At 43.6% G+C, this 20,506-nt stretch overlaps 1 pseudogene; it reads left to right on the forward strand.

Moving 5' to 3' along the window:
• The window catches only part of LOC148540776 (dimethylaniline monooxygenase [N-oxide-forming] 2-like), a 42,785-nt pseudogene extending 24,241 nt beyond the window's left edge, over nt 1-18,544 (forward strand).
• Nucleotides 18,545-20,506: the final 1,962 nt, after the last annotated feature.

Consider the following 20,506-nt stretch of genomic DNA (forward strand, 5'->3'; position numbering starts at 1 on the left):
AGCTATAAGGGTCTGTGCCATCAATTAAGTGGCCACATGACGGCAAAAGATAATTATATGCTGTCTGTTTTCTCACTCTGTTCGTGGGAATAATGTTATATACATGCTTTTTCTGTGTTCATATATGACTATACTAACCCGTTGAACTCATGCTCCAACACTACTGGCTGCCACAATAGGTAGTTACAGGAAAGTATTTGGGCTTATATATTTTTTCTTAAAGGTATTACTCTGTACTTACCGGTGATCCGTTATAAGATGTATATATAAGTAACAGAGATGTATGGACAGCAATTCCCATAGTATGTTGAGCAATTATCAGAGAGATCTGAGAACCATATAGAGTGTTCTATTGACTTTCTATTATTGAATTTTATACAGAAACGTTACTGTTTATTACTGTTTCTTTCACTCTATTAAACTGTGGGCAATCTCATTAGAGTAGTTCTCTCATTGGGTGTCCAATGCGTTAGTATGACACCCAAAAGCAGAAATGAAATGTGAGTGAAGTCCCTGTTTATCTGTTGTTTCTAAGGGCAACCTGCTCTCCGGTAATCCCTCACTCTTCATAGATAGCTGTTAGCAGAGGTGAAGAGAAGTAGAATGAGGAGTAGCAGTCCTATGCTCTGACTTTTTCTATTCTGACTTCATATACAAAAGTCAGATGAATGATGTGATCAAAAGGGCACAAACTAATATGTGGTAGACTCACTAATTCTTTATTGAATGACTTACGGCATTACATTTCTTATATTTCACCATTGAGGAGGATACTATACTTGTTTCTTTTTTCTTTTATCCATTTGAAAATATTACAATATTGATCTATATAAATGGTATTATGTTATATGTTTTATATGTCTGTGTATGTTATTAATTAAGTGTCTCTGTTGGGTCAGATATGGTCATCAACTTGTAGATGACTTATCATTTTAATCGCTCTTATTAAAAGTTATGTTTTAGGGGCTAATATATATTTCTAGCTGCCCCTCTGTTTATATTTATCAAGAGAGCTCTCAAAAAGAGAGTTTCTTTTTTCTTCTTTTTGTTTATAAAACCCTGTTTAGAAACAGAAATGTCACAAATCCCTGAGGAGAGTCTAAATGTGTCCACGAGTGCTATATGTGAGCCTGAAATTTCTGTGCTCATAGGAGTATTTGTATTCTCTGCCAATGTGGATATGAGCAGCATGAGTCAAGAAGTTGCTGACCTAGACATTGAGGATGCTACGGTAGAAGTGCAACAGGATGAGAGGGATATTTATGTAGCTAACACAGGTGCTAATGAGGATGTTGATGATGAGGATGTTGATGATGAGGATGTTCTTTGTGTAAGTGAGTCACCAGTGGAAGCAGTTCTTGCCCATGATAAGAAGAATGCCATTGTCATGCCTGAGCATACGTTGAAAAAAATCCACCTCTTCTGTGTGGAATTATTTCTACCCAAATCCAGACAATAATTGTCTTGCCATTTGTAGCATTTGTAAAGCCACCATAAGCAGAGAACTTTAACCATGTAGGAATCTCCTCCCTGTTATGTCATTTTGAGTGTGTGCATGATAAGTTTGGTCAAAATCAGAAACTTATTCTAAGAAAGTAACAACAAGCAGTCAAGTGTCAGCTAGCTCCCTTCTCACTGCTAGATCCAAGCAATTGCAGTCTCCACCACCAACACCTTCATCATTAATATCCTCAATCATGATCGGTAGTAGTCCTGCATCCAATTTGATGAGGCTAAATGTGTCCTCCTCTATCCAGGATTCCTTAGATGAATCTTTGAGTGCTAGGCCTGCTGCTGTTGCTGCTGCTGGGGGTGGATTTTCATCCCAGAAGGGGAACAAGAAGACTACTTCTAGTAGTAGTTTAAAAAAACAATTGACTAATAAACATCCATTTGATAGAGGAAGCCATGACGGCTATGCTAGTATTACTGTAGATGGTGAAATAATAGAAATTGAGGAGGATAGTGTGGAGGAAGTGCAACAGGATGATGAGAGGGATATCTGTATACTATCTGATGCTAATGAGGATGTTAAAGATGAGGATATTGTTTGTGCAAATCAGCCATCTGTGGTAGCAGTTCTTGCTTATGAGAAAATGAAAGTCATTGTCATGCCTGGGAATAAGATCAGAAAAACCATATCTTGGATGTGGAATTATTTTAACCCAAATCCTGACAACATTTGTGAAGGCATCTGTACCACTTGTGAAGCCAAAATTAGTAGAGGTACCAGCAGTTTGGACCAGCACATGCAATCTCCATGCCAACACCCTCATCATCAACCTCCTCCTTAAAGATTGGAGGTTGTGCTTCCAAAAAATTGTTTGGTGGGGGCCAAACAAATCAAAGACTTCAACCAGTTTGGTTTGTTAAACTGTGCATGTCCTCTTAATTTACTATATAAGGGTGGGTTGCAGCTGTAACTAGATATTTTGGTGCCCTGTGCCTGAAAGAGCATTGCCCCCCCCAACATTTTTCAAATAGGGACATAAGGCGTGCACCCAAAAAAGGGCCATGGCCTCATGGGGAAGGGCCAGGGAACAGATAGGGTAGTCCAGTAGCTGCTGGGGATAAAAGAAGAGGAAGCTACAAGTGAGAATGCTAATAAACAGAAAATTGACAGGCCCGAACAGCACCCCCTGCCCTGCAGTGCCCTGTGCCATGGCACAGGTCGCACTACCCTAGTTACGACCCTGGGTTGGAGGGCCCAAGGACAATTCCATCTTGCAGCTCTTTTCTTTGAATTATGCGCTGTTTGGGGCATTGCCGACTGACAATTTTATAGTTTATTATACTGCCATCCTGTCCGCCACTGCTGTGTGATATTGTTTCATAGATGTCCTATACTTTTTTAAACTGCTGTGCATTCTTGCCACTGCTCTGTTGCTTACTTTAGCCAGCCACCTTTGGTATATATTGCTGAAAAGTAGTGAAAACAATATTGTGAGCTATGTGGTGGTCAAAATTGACTGGAAATAAATGTAAATTAATGTTATTAACGTTAATAATACTATAGGAACAAAAACAGGCCCACATTATGTGATTTTAGTTGTTTTTATCATTTTTTGAAAAAAATACCTATCCAATACCAAAACTCCTGAGGGTAGTTTTGCAAAACCAAAACCAAAATACAAAAGTTAATCCAGATCAAAAACCAAAACACGGGGGTTGGTGAACATCTCTCCTGCTGATTAGTATCGGCACTTGCACCAGCCCAATGATATGTGAAAGAGATCCTTCAGAAATAGGCTTCCATTCACCGTACACACAATTCAAAATTGCGTTACATACTGTACATGTCCATGACACTCCCAGAAGACAGGGCGGATCCATTCAATCACATTGTCACTGCCAGAAACACACAATTTCACAGAGACTGTTTCGGCCATGTTATGTCCGACTCAGAATCAGACAGACACAAAAATGTGTAAATTTGCATCTGTGCATGCACTGTAAATAAATACTCACCATTTGCTCTCATGCACACAGATCTGTCTCACTCAGAATCAGGCCCTCAAAGTCCTCACTTATTGCCTGTCCCTGTGTCTTACCTCACCTATGTCATATATTTTGCATGTGTACCTTAGCAGCAAAAAAGGAGTATGGGTTATTAGGCGCCTGGGCAGAGGCCGTTCTTATTAGGCGCCTGGTCAGAAGCTGTTCCAGCGCCGTTTAAGCAATATGATCGAAAACTTACTGCCACCTGCTGCATCTCGATGGATGATAATATGCATAAGCAATTTAATCATGAATTGTACAACATAGAACCTGAGGGGTAAATTGAAATCTGGAGAATTATTCTATCAGGATGCTTTTGATACAGTATATATAGTAGTCTGTCATAAATGGGAGAAGTGTGCAAAGATGAACAGAAAATGGATCATTTATTCCATATACACTGTTTAAGATTTTCTATCGGATGTAATGTATTGGAGCTATTTGCTGTAAAAAGGGAGCAAAACCTACCATATAAAAAATTATAGTGCTTCATTCATCATTACATAAGCTGGTATCAGGACTGGTTTAAATTAGGGGTGTGCACCGGCCACTTTTCGTGTTTTGTGTTTTGGTTTTGGATCTGGATCTTTCTTCGTGTTTTGGATCTGGATTGGTTTTGCCAAAACCACCCTTCCGTGTTTTGGGTTCTGGGTTTTGTGTTTTGGATCTGTATTTTTTTTTAAAAAAGCATAAAAACAGCTAAAATCACAGAATTTGTAGGTTTTTCTGCTCCTATGCTATTATTAACCTCAATAACCTTAATTTCCACTCATTTCCAGTCTATTCTGAACACCTCACACCTCACAATAGTGTTTTTATGTCCAAAACGTTGCACCGAGGTAGCTGGATGACTATGCTAAGCGACACGAGTGGGCGGCACAAACACGTGACCCATCTAGGCGTGAAACTGCAGTGGCAGACAGGATGGCAGTTTGAAAAACTAGGCCCCAAACTGTACATAATGCAAAGAAAAAAAAGAGGTGCAAGATGGAATTGTCCTTGGGCCCTCCCACCCACCCTTATGTTGTATAAACAGGACATGCACACTTTAACAAACCAATCATTTCAGCGCCAGGGTCTGCCACACAACTGTGGCTGAAATGATTGGTTCGTTTGGGCCCCCACAAAACAAGCTGGCAATTAATGTGTCCCTGCACAAACTGGCTCTATGGAGGCAAGATGTCATCCTCATCCTCCTCATCCACCGATTCCTCACCCTCTTCAGTGTGTACATCCTCATCCTCACAAAGTATTAACTCGTCCCCACTTGAATCCACCACCACAGGTCCCTCTGTACCTTCTGGAGGCTGGTCTCCCTGGAAGAGCTGATAATTCATTTTGATGAACATCATCTTCTCCACATTCTGTGGAAGCAACCTCCTACGCCTTTCGCTGACAAGGTTCCCGGCTGCACTAAACACTCTTTCGGAGTACACACTAGAGGGGGGGCAACTCAGGTAAAATAGAGCCAGTTTGTACAGGGGCCTCCAAATTGCCTCTTTTTCCTGCCAGTACAGGTATGGACTGTCTGCCATGCCTACTTGGATGCTGTCACCGATGTAATCCTCCACCATTCTGTCAATGGTGACAGTATCATATGCAGTGACAGTAGACATGTCAGAAATTGTTGCCAGGTCCTTCAGTCCGGACCAGATGTCCAAACTTGGTCCTGCCTGCCCTGCATCACCGCCAGCGGGTTGCTTAGGATACCTAAGTTTTTTCCTGGCAGCCCCAGTTGCAGGAGAAAATGAAGAAGGAGCCGTTGACGTGTCACGTTCCGCTTCAGCTGACAGTGTGTTCACCAGCAGGTCTTTGCACCTCTGCAGGCTTGTGTCGGCCGGAAAGAGAGACACCACATAGGCTTTAAACCTAGGATCGAGCACGGTGGCCAAAACGTAGTGGTCTGATTTCAACAGATTGACCACCCTGGAATCCTGGCAAAGCGAATGAAGGGCTTCATCCACAAGTCCCACATGCCGAGCGGAATCGCTCCGTCTTAGCTCCTCCTTCACTTTCTCCAGCTGCTTCTGCAAAAGCCTGATGAGGGGAATGACCTGACTCAAGCTGGCAGTGTCTGAACTGACTTCACGTGTGGCAAGTTCGAAGGGCTGGAGAACCTTGCACAACACGGAAATCATTCTCCACTGCGCTTGAGTCAGGTGCATACCCCCTCCTTTGCCTATGTCATAGGTGGATGTATAGGCTTGTATGGCCTTTTGCTGCTCCTCCATCCTCTGAAGCATATAGAGGGTTGAGTTCCACCGCGTCACAACCTCTTGCTTCAGGTGATGGCGGGGCAGGTTCAAGAGTGTTTGCTGGCGCTCCAGTCTTCGGCACGCAGTCGCTGAATGGCGAAAGTGGCCAGAAATTTTTCGGGCCACCCAAAGCGTCTCCTGCACGCCCCTGTCGCTTTTCAGAAAATTCTGCACCACCAAGTTTATTGTGTGAGCAAAACATGGGACGTGCTGGAATTTGCCCAGATGTAATGCCCGCACAATATTGGTGGCGTTGTCAGATATCACAAATCCCCAGGAGAGTCTAAGTGGGGTAAGCCACTGGGCGATGATTTCCCTCAGTTTCTCTAAGAGGTTGTCGGCGGTGTGCCTTTTACTGAAACCGGTGATACACAGCGTAGCCTGCCTTGTAACGAGCTGGCATTTCTGAGATGCTGCTACTGGTGACGCTGCTGCTGTTGCTGCGTAAGGTGATACATCTACCCAGTGGGCTGTCACAGTCATATAGTCCTTAGTCTGCCCTGTTCCACTTGTCCACATGTCCGTGGTTAAGTGGACATTGTGTACAACGGCATTTTTCAGGACACTGAGGACACTTTTTCTGACGTTTCTGTACAGTCTCGGTATCGCCTGCCTAGTGAAGTGGAATCTAGACGGGATTTGGAACCGGGGACACACTACCTCCATCAATTGTCTAAATCCCACTGCACTAATGGCGGATACCGGACGCACGTCTAACACCAACATAGCAGTCAAGGCCTCAGTTATACGTTTTGCTTCAGGATGACTGCTGTCGTACTTCATCCTCCTCGCTAAGGACTGTTGGAGGGTCAATTGTTTAGTAAAAGTAGTGATGTTCCTACTTCCTCTCTGGGATGATGAACGACTCCCAGCAGCAGCAACAGCAGCAGCGGCAGCAGTAGGCGTAGCGATGCAGGATCCTCCGGAGGAATCCCGGATAGGAGAGTCAGTCATGCCAGTGACATGGCCTGCAGGACTACTTCCGATCCTAACTAAGGAGGAAATTGACGAGGAGGGAGTTGACGGTGTGGTTTGCAGGCGCTTGGATACAACAGGACAACGGGATTTAGGTGTCCCTGGACTGCTTACGGTCTTAGCCAAAGTTTCTGAACTTGACAGTAACTTTTTATGAACGCGATGCAGGTGCCGTATAAGGGAGGATGTTCCTAGGTGGTTGACGTCCCTACCCCTACTTATTTCACCTTTACATATGGTACATATGGCAAGACAGTTGTTGTCCGGATTTGGATAGAAATATTGCCAGACCAAAGAGGTGGAATGTTTGGTCTTCTGCCCAGGCATGACCGTGATGGGCTTTTTCATCCCACGGACAACAACTGTCTCCCCCGGAGCCTGATTTAAACAAACCACATCACCATCAGAATCCTCCTCGCCAACTTCCTCCTCAGCGCCAGCTACACCAGTTTCCTCATCCTGTTGTACTTCAACAGTGACATCTTCAATTTGCATATCAGCAAGTGGACTGTGGGTGCTCCTTTCAGCACTTGCAGGGGGCGTGCAAATGGTGGAAAGAGCCACCTCTTCCCGTCCAGTGCTGGGAAGTTCAGGCATCGCAACCACCACCACACTTGGACTCTCCTTGGGGATTTGTGATATCTTCTTAGAAAGCACAGTTCTTCGCTGTGCTTTTGCCAGCTTAACTCTTTTGATTTTTTTAGTGGGAGGAGGGCTTCCATCGTCATGTGAAGCTGAACCACTAGTCATGAACATACTAGGGATCGACCTTAGCCGTTCCTTGCCACTCCGTGTCGTAAATGGCATATTGGCAAGTTTACGTTTCTCTTCAGCTGATTTAAATGTCTTTTTCAAGGTCATTTTCCTGAACTTTGCCATTTGGGATTGTATGTGCCCTCTACTATGACATTGGGCATCGGCCTTGGCAGACGACATTGATGGCATGTTATCGTCTATGTCATGACTAGTGGCAGCAGCTTCAGCACTAGGAGGAAGTGGTTCTTGATCTTTCTCTATTTTATTTTTATCGGAGAAAGTTTGGTCCTCCATTTATGTTATATCGATTTGATATATACGTGCGGCTAAACACAGAAAATAATTTTTTTGGGGGTTTGGACTGGAGTGTACTTTGTGGGTTACAGCACCCTTTAACGGTCAAGCCAGCCGGCCCTTTACTTATGACACAGGCGCACGCTTGGCACTACTTTGTTGATGCACGTGCAGCTACTGCGCACACAATTCACAAACACAGAAAATAATTTTTTTTTGGTTTGGACTGGAGTGTACTTTCGGGGGTTACAGCACCCTTTAACGGTCAAGCCAGCCGGCCCTTTACTTATGACACAGGCGCACGCTTGGCACTACTTTGTTGATGCACGTGCGGCTACTGCGCACACAATTCACAAACACAGAAAATAATTTTTTTTTTGGTTTGGACTGGAGTGTACTTTTGGGGGTTACAGCACCCTTAACGGTCAAGCCAGCCGGCCCTTTACTTATGACACAGGCGCACGCTTGGCACTACTTTGTTGATGCACGTGCGGCTACTGCGCACACAATTCACAAACACAGAAAATAATTTTTTTTTGGTTTGGACTGGAGTGTACTTTCGGGGGTTACAGCACCCTTTAACGGTCAAGCCAGCCGGCCCTTTACTTATGACACAGGCGCACGCTTGGCACTACTTTGTTGATGCACGTGCGGCTACTGCGCACACAATTCACAAACACAGAAAATATTTTTTTTTTTGGTTTGGACTGGAGTGTACTTTCGGGGGTTACAGCACCCTTAACGGTCAAGCCAGCTGGCCCTTTACTTATGACACAGGCGCACGCTTGGCACTACTTTGTTGATGCACGTGCGGCTACTGCGCACACAATTCACAAACACAGAAAATAATTTTTTTTTGGTTTGGACTGGAGTGTACTTTCGGGGGTTACAGCACCCTTTAACGGTCAAGCCAGCCGGCCCTTTACTTATGACACAGGCGCACGCTTGGCACTACTTTGTTGATGCACGTGCGGCTACTGCGAACACAATTCACAAACACAGAAAATAATTTTTTTTTTGGTTTGGACTGGAGTGTACTTTGGGGGTTACAGCACCCTTTAACGGTCAAGCCAGCCGGCCCTTTACTTATGACACAGGCGCACGCTTGGCACTACTTTGTTGATGCACGTGCGGCTACTGCGCACACAATTCACAAACACAGAAAATAATTTTTTTTTGGTTTGGACTGGAGTGTACTTTCGGGGGTTACAGCACCCTTAACGGTCAAGCCAGCCGGCCCTTTACTTATGACACAGGCGCACGCTTGGCACTACTTTGTTGATGCACGTGCGGCTACTGCGCACACAATTCACAAACACAGAAAATAATTTTTTTTTGGTTTGGACTGGAGTGTACTTTCGGGGGTTACAGCACCCTTTAACGGTCAAGCCAGCCGGCCCTTTACTTATGACACAGGCGCACGCTTGGCACTACTTTGTTGATGCACGTGCGGCTACTGCGCACACAATTCACAAACACAGAAAATAATTTTTTTTTTGGTTTGGACTGGAGTGTACTTTCGGGGGTTACAGCACCCTTAACGGTCAAGCCAGCCGGCCCTTTACTTATGACACAGGCGCACGCTTGGCACTACTTTGTTGATGCACGTGCGGCTACTGCGCACACAATTCACAAACACAGAAAATAATTTTTTTTTGGTTTGGACTGGAGTGTACTTTCGGGGGTTACAGCACCCTTTAACGGTCAAGCCAGCCGGCCCTTTACTTATGACACAGGCGCACGCTTGGCACTACTTTGTTGATGCACGTGCGGCTACTGCGCACACAATTCACAAACACAGAAAATAATTTTTTTTTTGGTTTGGACTGGAGTGTACTTTGGGGGTTACAGCACCCTTTAACGGTCAAGCCAGCCGGCCCTTTACTTATGACACAGGCGCACGCTTGGCACTACTTTGTTGATGCACGTGCGGCTACTGCGCACACAATTCACAAACACAGAAAATAATTTTTTTTTTGGTTTGGACTGGAGTGTACTTTCGGGGGTTACAGCACCCTTAACGGTCAAGCCAGCCGGCCCTTTACTTATGACACAGGCGCACGCTTGGCACTACTTTGTTGATGCACGTGCGGCTACTGCGCACACAATTCACAAACACAGAAAATTATTTTTTTTTGGTTTGGACTGGAGTGTACTTTCGGGGGTTACAGCACCCTTTAACGGTCAAGCCAGCCGGCCCTTTACTTATGACACAGGCGCACGCTTGGCACTACTTTGTTGATGCACGTGCGGCTACTGCGCACACAATTCACAAACACAGAAAATAATTTTTTTTTTGGTTTGGACTGGAGTGTACTTTCGGGGGTTACAGCACCCTTAACGGTCAAGCCAGCCGGCCCTTTACTTATGACACAGGCGCACGCTTGGCACTACTTTGTTGATGCACGTGCGGCTACTGCGCACACAATTCACAAACACAGAAAATAATTTTTTTTTGGTTTGGACTGGAGTGTACTTTCGGGGGTTACAGCACCCTTTAACGGTCAAGCCAGCCGGCCCTTTACTTATGACACAGGCGCACGCTTGGCACTACTTTGTTGATGCACGTGCGGCTACTGCGCACACAATTCACAAACACAGAAAATAATTTTTTTTTTGGTTTGGACTGGAGTGTACTTTGGGGGTTACAGCACCCTTTAACGGTCAAGCCAGCCGGCCCTTTACTTATGACACAGGCGCACGCTTGGCACTACTTTGTTGATGCACATGCGGCTACTGCGCACACAATTCACAAACACAGAAAATAATTTTTTTTTTGGTTTGGACTGGAGTGTACTTTCGGGGGTTACAGCACCCTTAACGGTCAAGCCAGCCGGCCCTTTACTTATGACACAGGTGCACGCTTGGCACTACTTTGTTGATGCACGTGCGGCTACTGCGCACACAATTCACAAACACAGAAAATAATTTTTTTTTTGGTTTGGACTGGAGTGTACTTTCGGGGGTTACAGCACCCTTAACGGTCAAGCCAGCCGGCCCTTTACTTATGACACAGGCGCACGCTTGGCACTACTTTGTTGATGCACGTGCGGCTACTGCGCACACAATTCACAAACACAGAAAATAATTTTTTTTTGGTTTGGACTGGAGTGTACTTTCGGGGGTTACAGCACCCTTAACGGTCAAGCCAGCCGGCCCTTTACTTATGACACAGGCGCACGCTTGGCACTACTTTGTTGATGCACGTGCGGCTACTGCGCACACAATTCACAAACACAGAAAATAATTTTTTTTTTGGTTTGGACTGGAGTGTACTTTCGGGGGTTACAGCACCCTTAACGGTCAAGCCAGCCGGCCCTTTACTTATGACACAGGCGCACGCTTGGCACTACTTTGTTGATGCACGTGCGGCTACTGCGCACACAATTCACAAACACAGAAAATGATTTTTTTTTGGTTTGGACTGGAGTGTACTTTTGGGGGTTACAGCACCCTTTAACGGTCAAGCCAGCCGGCCCTTTACTTATGACACAGGCGCACGCTTGGCACTACTTTGTTGATGCACGTGCGGCTACTGCGCACACAATTCACAAACACAGAAAATAATTTTTTTTTTGGTTTGGACTGGAGTGTACTTTCGGGAGTTACAGCACCCTTAACGGTCAAGCCAGCCGGCCCTTTACTTATGACACAGGCGCACGCTTGGCACTACTTTGTTGATGCACGTGCGGCTACTGCGTACACAATTCACAAACACAGAAAATAATTTTTTTTTGGTTTGGACTGGAGTGTACTTTCGGGGGTTACAGCACCCTTTAACGGTCAAGCCAGCCGGCCCTTTACTTATGACACAGGCGCACGCTTGGCACTACTTTGTTGATGCACGTGCGGCTACTGCGCACACAATTCACAAACACAGAAAATATATTATATTTTTAGCACTTGGGGGGAGCACCCCTGATGGACAGAGCACCCCCTGGACAACACTACAGCACCTCTTTAGGACTGGGACACTGCACAGGACTTTGGAGTGGACACAGCCCCTATGGAGAACTGACTGCACAACACAGTCCAGCCAGCCCCTATGGACTTTGAAGTAGTGGACACAGCCCCTATTAACAACAGCAGCACAGCACAACACAGCCAGCCCCTATGGACTTTGAAGTAGTGGACAACAGCAGCACTACACTACACTACACTACACAGCCCTAACTCCCACCCTCCCTCTTCACTGTCCACAGCCGAGTGAGAAAATGGCGCCGACGTGGGTACCTTATATAGGATCCAAAACCCGCGAGACTCGGAAGGCGGGAAGATGACGTTTTGCCTCGATTTCAGAATCCGAGTCAGGCGGGAAAAGTCGAGCCTGACTCGGATCGGACTCGGATCGGGGGGGCTCGGGGGGGTTCGGATTTCAGAAATCCGAACCCGCTCACCCCTAGTTTAAATGATGTAATGTTGCTGATTTTAAACTGAAATTAGGACTATTAGGGGTAATAAGAAGCTAGCCTAAGCAGCAAAAGTAACACAATTTAATATGGATTAAAGTTGGCAATCAGAATAAAGCAATGACTATCAGTGGCAGAACACCACCAGCATGATCTCTAATAGTACCACACACAGCAGCCATCCCAGGTTCCTTACCTGTCCTAATCAGAATTTCTTTCTTATACTGCTAATTTCTTCCTATGCTATGGGCCCTGGTATTCCTTAGGTACCCTCCCACCCCTGACAGTCTGGAGGAAAATACTTTTGTTGCCTCTAGGAGTTACACCCAGTTAATGCAGATGAGCAGTACATTTCAATGTGGATAATATTGTTACAACAGTACCTCAATTCTGAGCAGTAGATAATTACTATTGATCTGATGAGAACTACTGCATCAAATTATATATTTTACTTCTATTTGCTTGTTAATGAAATGCATCACAAAGTGGAAACCTATTTTTCTTTAGTTGTTGTGAACCAGCAGATAATTGCTGCCAGACTGTGTGTGTGCTCATCTGCCAACCACTGTAAATCAGCCCTATGCAATCCAGTCACTTGTCTCAAGTGCTAAGTAGTTTGATCAGTCCAATATGGCTAATCATATAACTTTTACTGTTGCTTGGGATTTTAACCAAGTTTTAGGATTAGTCCATTTACTGTATACAGTAATCTAATTATTGATTGTTGAATGAAATGACACAGTATTTTTTTTATTGATGGTGTAAAATTATATTTTTAATCATAGCATTGAATGGAGGGAGCCTTTAGTAAGCAAAGAGCTTCCAAGTCGTGTTTTATCAGGCTCAATTATCATCAAGCCAGAAGTGACATCATTCACCGAGACATCGGCCCATTTTGCAGATGGTTCTGTTATGAACAATCTTGATGTTGTCATACTTGCCACAGGATATGGCTACAGTTGCCCTTTTCTGGATGAATCAGTGGTTAAGACTGATGAAACTAAAGGATCTTTCTACAAAAAGATCATTCCTTTAGGCACTGAAAATCCCACAATAGCGTTCATTTTCTTTAATCTCTCGGTTGGGCCAACCATGGTTGTTGCTGAACTTCAGTCTCGATGGGCTACAAGACTCTTTAAGGGTAAGATGTGATAATAATGAGAAAACTTAAAGGAAAATGATAAAATATAAACAGTATCTAAAACTTGGCCCTAACCAATATCTCAGTAAAACATTTTTATACAATAATATTATTTTTCAGGATTACACAAACTTCCAAATGCAGAAGAAATGAAGGAGGAAATGATAAAGGATGAAAATAATAGAAAGAAATGGTGAGATAAGAGACTCCCTTTATATATTTAATGTTTAATAATGGTTACAAAATAAAAATAAATTATATATTTAATACTGCTTCCATTATAATGCATCCAAGAACATTGCTTCTCTTTGTAAGTATGCATGATTTATACTACATTTAACTGCAGTGACATTCACACACGGGTCGGGTCAGCATTCATCAAGTTGGCAGTCATAATGTTGAAATCACCATAATGTTGACATGCTTGGCATGCATTGATCATGTCACCAGTCATCATGCCCCAGGTGGTCTATTAGTGATTTACCTGTTCCAGCAAGTGTGAAGGCTCCAGCAGTGTCCTGCAGGTCCGGTGGTCAAGTGATGATGATTTCCAGTGGATCTAGCAGCACTTCCAGTGGTAAGTATATTCTTAATCCTAACCCTCCCTCTATGGCCTAACCCTAACCTTCCCCCCATAGCCTATCCCTAACCCTCCCCTCCCATAGCCTAACCCAAAGGTTCTCAAACGCGGTCTTCAAGGCCTCACCAACAGTTCAAGTTTTAGAGAGATCCATGGTTGAGCACAGGTTACTTAGGGCCTGATTCAGCAAGGATCGCAGTTACTTATATGCACGCAATTTGCCGATTGCAGACCCATGGCAGAGTGATTGACAGGAAGTGCCATTTGTGGGTGGTGATGGGGAGTAGTCAGGTGAACACAGGCGTTTCATCCCACCCACATCGTGGCTATTCAGCAAGTAGGCTATAGTGGGATACGTGTGAAACTATGGACCCTGCCATTGGCAGCTTTCACATTCCTGTGATTCCTCAAAATTCACATATCAGCTTCATTTATACTAACATATAATTAAATAAGTAATTAGTTTAAACTTTGGCACAAGGGGTTATATAATATGAAGTAGTCACATTAAAGTAGTACGATCTCAAGTGACTTGCAGTGAATTATGGTGTTCTCATTCATATGAACACAGACATTCATGTCATTGATCTATTTTTTTGTGCACTACAGAAGGCTAAAAACAATAAAAAAAAGGTGCTGAGCAATATTCAGTTAGAAAAGCAGCTGCTTGAAGGTGACTGATACCACCTTAAGGAGCCAGGATATTCCCTGAAAACACAAGTTTTAATGGAAAAACCCTCATATTAAGTGTCCGCCGAAATGCACAATGGCAAAACCGTGGCAAGTATCCCCATGTCTGCCGTGGCCCCTCCATTTCTGACAGCAGCCGCAGCCCCACAGTTTCTATTGGGGGTGCAAAGCTGTGAGATTTACAAAGCCTCCCGGGCAATGGCCGTCGCACATGCCTGGTCAGTAGACCATGCATGTGCAGGAGTCCTAAAAGAGAAGTGAAGAGACCTCTGTTGCGGTCACTTCACTATGAACACATTGCAGGGACGGGCTCCTTTCACAGCTCCTGTCCCTGTATGTGTCTTTTAATACATTGGGACAGTATACAATTTCTTATTGCCACAAAAAGTGTTGATAAGAAATTACAATTTTCAGGCCTGAAAACCGATAATGGATAAATATGCCCCTAAGTGGTATAAAAAACAAAAGAGAAAGATGAGAGCAAAACAGAAAATTAAATAAGGCTTTAACTAGATTTATATAACGTTTAATTATACTTTATTTAACATACAAAAATAAATAAAATGTGCAAGTTACAGAATATATAAGTTGTACATATATAAAAATTAAAAATAATGAGGAATAATAAAACATAGTATGTAGTCTGCACAGGAAACTGCGTTATGTAGGAGGGCTATAGGTAGTGTATAGTCTCTGATGTTACACCTTATTTGAAAGGTGGAAGTAGATTATACAAGATATATTTATATTAGCCAATTTGTAAGCTGTTATGCAAAATATATAGTCATTCACTTAAAAGATAGCCATATAGAAATGAATGTGAGTATTCACAGTTTTGTATTTACAAATTATTCTTAGATGAATATTGACTAATTAATATATATTAATTAATCAAGTTGTTAAACAAATCTTTTGGATGTCCTGTTGCTTGCAGCCGAATTTAGAGCCTGGCAGGAACAGGCTCACACAGCTCTGTACCACTGTTCTCCGGGAGATGTAATAGCCTTGTCTGAGATAGGTCTTGCAGGCAAGATTAAACAAATCTCTTATGCTGGCCATACACGGGACAATTGATCACATGATTTGGGCAGTTTCTACAGGTTGGATAGACAAATCATTTGCAAATAGTTGTATTTTGAGTCTTCTGCAACCCCGATGCGTGTCCCTGCCGTCGTCTAGTCAGATTGCAGATCAGATGGTTTTGCAGAGAGATTTCAACTGATCGTATAGGTATTGACACACATTATGTGATGTGATTGATCAAATCATATGGTCTTATGTGAATTAGTTGCATTTTAAATACAAATCGTCCTGTATCTGAAGGGAAGAATTTTCAAGGGAAATCGTACAACTGATCTGACCAACTTTTGAATCTCACTGTGTATGGCCACCTTTAGTGGCAGTAACAGCAGTCATAGACATCACTGGCCCTCCTCCAACACTTAGCAGGCCACTGATTGCTGACCTTCCCAACAAGAATCAATAACAGAACCCAGCTGGGCTTAGCCTCAGGCTAGAGATGACATAGCACATCTCTTAGGTGTTACCACTAACCTCCAGCAATGATGACTCATGCGGGGAATCACCCATCAGTCAGCCAATATAAGAACCTGCTCAGTGCCCTCCTCAGTATCAGTTGTGTTCTATATACAGTAGATGCTCCTGCTCCAGAACTATACTCTGAAGTATAGTTTTCTTCCAGTATTGTTTAAATTATAGTATTTGGTTTCCTCAACAACAGCACACCCTTACCTGCATTTTAATCTGCCGTGTTATCTCATACCAGCTAAGTACTCTGTTGCTTTCAATGGGCAGCGACCTGGGCCCTCACTGAGTAAAGTCCATATCCTCTTGCCGGGATTCCTGGTGAAGTCTAGTGTGGGTCTTAGATTTTGTGCCAGGATAGTTGGTTGCATCAATTCCATCTGTTTGCAGTTCCTCCTCTCCACCTGTTTTCATTTATCACCTCTGTGTATGTGTGCTCTGTTATAATTGCTGTCTGTCTGTTTTGAGATCCAGGCTAATTGCAATATACTCTGTGCATCTTATTGCACGTTATGCATTGCTACCACAGATCCAACACATCCATACCTTTCGTTGCATGCTAAATGTTGTTCCTATTTGCCAGCACATACTGTATGTGTATCTCGTTACATGCTATGTGCTGTCAAAACAGTAACAAAACATCCATGCTTCTCATGAGCTGTCCCCACAGTGTGAACACATCCGTGCCTTTCATTGCACACTATGCGCTGTTCCTAAAGTGCAAGCACATGTGTATTTCAGGAATCAGTATGATTTACCGCTGGCCGCATGGTTCAAATCCCAAAAGCGGCAGCCCGACACAGGAGGAAATCCTGATCGTCCTAAGGTAACTACTAACCAACCTAATTCTACCCCCTAACCCTCCCTTAGAGGTACCTAACCCTAACCTCCCCCCGAAGTACTTAACCTTAATCCCCCTCTAAGTGCCTAAACCTAACCCCCCATTCCCCGCAGCCTAAACCTAAGTCCCCCAGGTGGGTGCCTAACCCTAACCTCCCCCCGGGGGTGCCTAACCCTAACCCCCCTTCCCCTAGCCTAAACCTAACCTCCCGGGGGGGTGCCTAACCCTAAGTCCCCCTCGGGAACCCTAAACCTAACTCTCCCCCCCGTGGCTGTCCGTGCCCGGCTTACCTTCGATTGGTAAGCCGGTTGTCGGTTTCCCGGAGTAGGTCTAATGACAGACGCCTGTCAGTGCCTTGCCGGGATTAAGCAGTCGGGAAGCTGGCAGTCAGGATTACGTCTGTCGGCTTCCCGACTGCTTCCTGTATTGGAATCAGTATCATTACATGCTACCAAAACAGAGGCAACACCTCTGTATACTCTATTGCACAATATTCTCTGTACAAACAGTGTCAATGCTACCGTGTAGCTTGTGGCACGCTATCAAAATTCCACACTTTGTGTACTCAGCTGTACCTTTGCCATTTGTGTCTACAAATACCTCAGCCATTCCGTGGCTAGTACATCTCGGAGTATTGCAGCTATACCTCTTTTGGTGTGTTCACCCCATAGTAGCAAAATCCCAAAGCTTCACACTTAGATGTCTTGTTACTTACTGTGGAACATGGAGCCTGGCAGGAACTGGCTTACACAGCTCTGAACTGCTATTCCCCAGTTATGTAATAGCCACGGCTGAGATGCTAGTCTGGCAGGCATGATGCTGCAAGTGCCGGCAGCTTCACAGACCTGTGTTCTCCCAGCTCTGCATGAAAAAAGGTTAGAGAGGTGACTCCTATGTGAGAAATGCTGTTGACTGCAAGTTGGAGTCACCTGTCTAACATTTAATTAAATGTTATCTAAATACAGCTTAATGTAAATTGTCAGTTAAGATTTAGCACTTATATCTTTTTTTTTTGTTTAGATGACTTAAAACATTTTCTTTAAAACATGTTGAGTTTCACATTTTGTAGTGTCTCAAAGATAGCTGTATCGTGCATGAATGTCAGCCTAGACTGCTCCATGTTTGTCCCTGGAAATTATTTTAAAATGCTGACAACTACTGTACGCTGAAATTAAAACTGTTAATTAATTTCAATATTATTTTTACTTATCCATTAAAGTTTGCAACAGCTAAAAATAACTTTCAACGTACAAATTACATTACATATGTGGATGATCTTGCTTCGGATATAGGGGTGAAACCAAACATCTTCCAGATATTCCTAACTGACCCACTTCTGGCATTCAAAGTCTTTTTTAGCCCCTTCAATCCTTACCAACTGCGTCTGGTCCAGGAAAATGGTCAGGAGCTCGAGAAGCCATTGTGACCCAATGAGAACGCATTGAAAAGCCCCTGAGAACGCGAGTGGCAAAACAGGATTCTAAATCACCATTGGCATTGCTTTTTCTCTGGTTTTATTACTTTGTGGTGTTGCTTGCAGCTGTCTGGCTAAAATGTTGAAATGTAACAAAGATTTCCTCCATGATATAAATTGGCAAATCAAATAACAACACTGGAACTTTGCACAGGTGCTAAAAAATCCACAATAAACTTGCAGTATTTTTAAGCTTTTCTTAATTGGAAAAACACATTAATGAAAGTATCTCAACGTTAATATGTAACTATTCGTATAGGGTGAGGAAAATTGCTGGAACATGGCTGATATTATTGGATGTAAAATGTATGCATACTTTTGATGAGGTTTTCTATACGAATAACTCTCCAAGAGTTGAGCAGAATTCTAATAATTGAGTTGAATGGAGTTCAACACATGAATACTTGAATAGCACACATCCATGTATATTCATAAGTGGTGACCACTAATATCTAGTGTTAAATACAAGTAAGACTCTCCTCAAGATGTACATTTAATGTGCTAAGGATGAGTCTCACTCATCCTTAGCACTTTAGTGAGTTTTTCTCAAACAAACTCACAAATTTACTAAGAATCACGTTTGCCTGTGTATTTTCATTTGATGGTCTATGTCATCATGTTTGATCATGTGTGAGTTCACCCACATTTGGACTGAAATGATGTGAGCTGCATGCACAGATTAGTTCTTCTGAGTTTTATTTAAAAGAATAGTTTAAAAATGAAAAAAAAAAAAAAACAATAGTGTGGGGTCCCCCCAAAATCACAACCAGACCTGGACCTTTAAGCCTGATCTGGAAAAGGAAAATCAAGTGGAAAAATCGATTGGAGGTTCCCTCTATTTTCTTATAACCATTACTGGGCTGAACCAGCCAGGGGGCCTACACTATGGCAGGGAGACACACAATGTGGGGTCCCCTTGCCATAATGTAAACCAGACCCAAACTGGGTAGCCCAGGGCTGGTAATCCTCTGAAAGTGGGGACTCCCCAAAAAAATAGGGTCTGCCCTCCTGAGGATCAACCACAGCTCTTCCCTGAACCCCATGTGGTGGTAGGTGCAGGGGTAATGGGTTAAATATAGTACTACTATTGTTTTTCACAATAAGACTAAAGGTTCCAGCAAGCCTGCCTTGCTGGCTCTTGTAGAACCACCTGTACGCCCACTGTGAAGAAAATATAAAATAAAGATATCACACATGCCACATGTTTTAACACTTTATTACACACCCACTCACACTCATGCTACATATTTACCTTCTCCCTGGCACTGATTGGTCCTCTTGTCCATGTACAATATGATCTTCTTAAAAGAACGAACTGATTATCTGATCCCAATGGACACAGAAGCAGTGTATATAAATTGTTGTATATACTGTACACTGCTTCCCTTGTGTCTGACAGAACCCATGAGAGTTCCTGCATCTTAACCATAATCGGCTAAGGGTCAGACCACTCTTAGCCAATCAGCGGCTGCTGTCATATGCTGGGACAGCCTTGCTGGGACTTGTGGGTCACCTGTATTAACAATATTATTAACTCTTTATTTACTCCCTGCATTCACTGCCATGAGGGGTGAAAGGAAAAGCCATGGACATTCAGCTCTGATCTGAGTGTCCCTAAGTAGGGGGGAATCCATTTTTTTCAGTTTATCCCAGTGCAGGTTATAGAAAATTTTCCTGTTCCAGACTGGGCTCAGAGGTCCAGGGCTGGTTATGCTTTGGGGAGGGGACCCTATGCCATTTTAAATTTTTTTTTTACTTTCTTTAACCTATAGCACACACAAGCCTGCACAGACCACATTTAAACTATTTTGGCCCAAGTTTGCTCCATGTAGTATGGTGTTTGCAAACACGATTTTTTGTAAAACCAAAGGGGAGGGCAGATCTTCACTGGCCACAATCAGGGGCAGGCTTTGCAGACCATGATTGGGGGAAGGGGGAGAGAGAGGTGCTTTCTGCACAGCATACATGTCTGCCATCCCAACCAGTCATTAGACTGATCTAGGCCAGTGTGATCTGTGGCAGAAGCCAGTGTGATATGTGAGAGCGGG

This window comes from Taudactylus pleione, unplaced genomic scaffold (assembly GCF_031769625.1).
Source record: "Taudactylus pleione unplaced genomic scaffold, aTauple2 ptg000017l, whole genome shotgun sequence".
Lineage (NCBI taxonomy): Eukaryota > Metazoa > Chordata > Amphibia > Anura > Myobatrachidae > Taudactylus > Taudactylus pleione.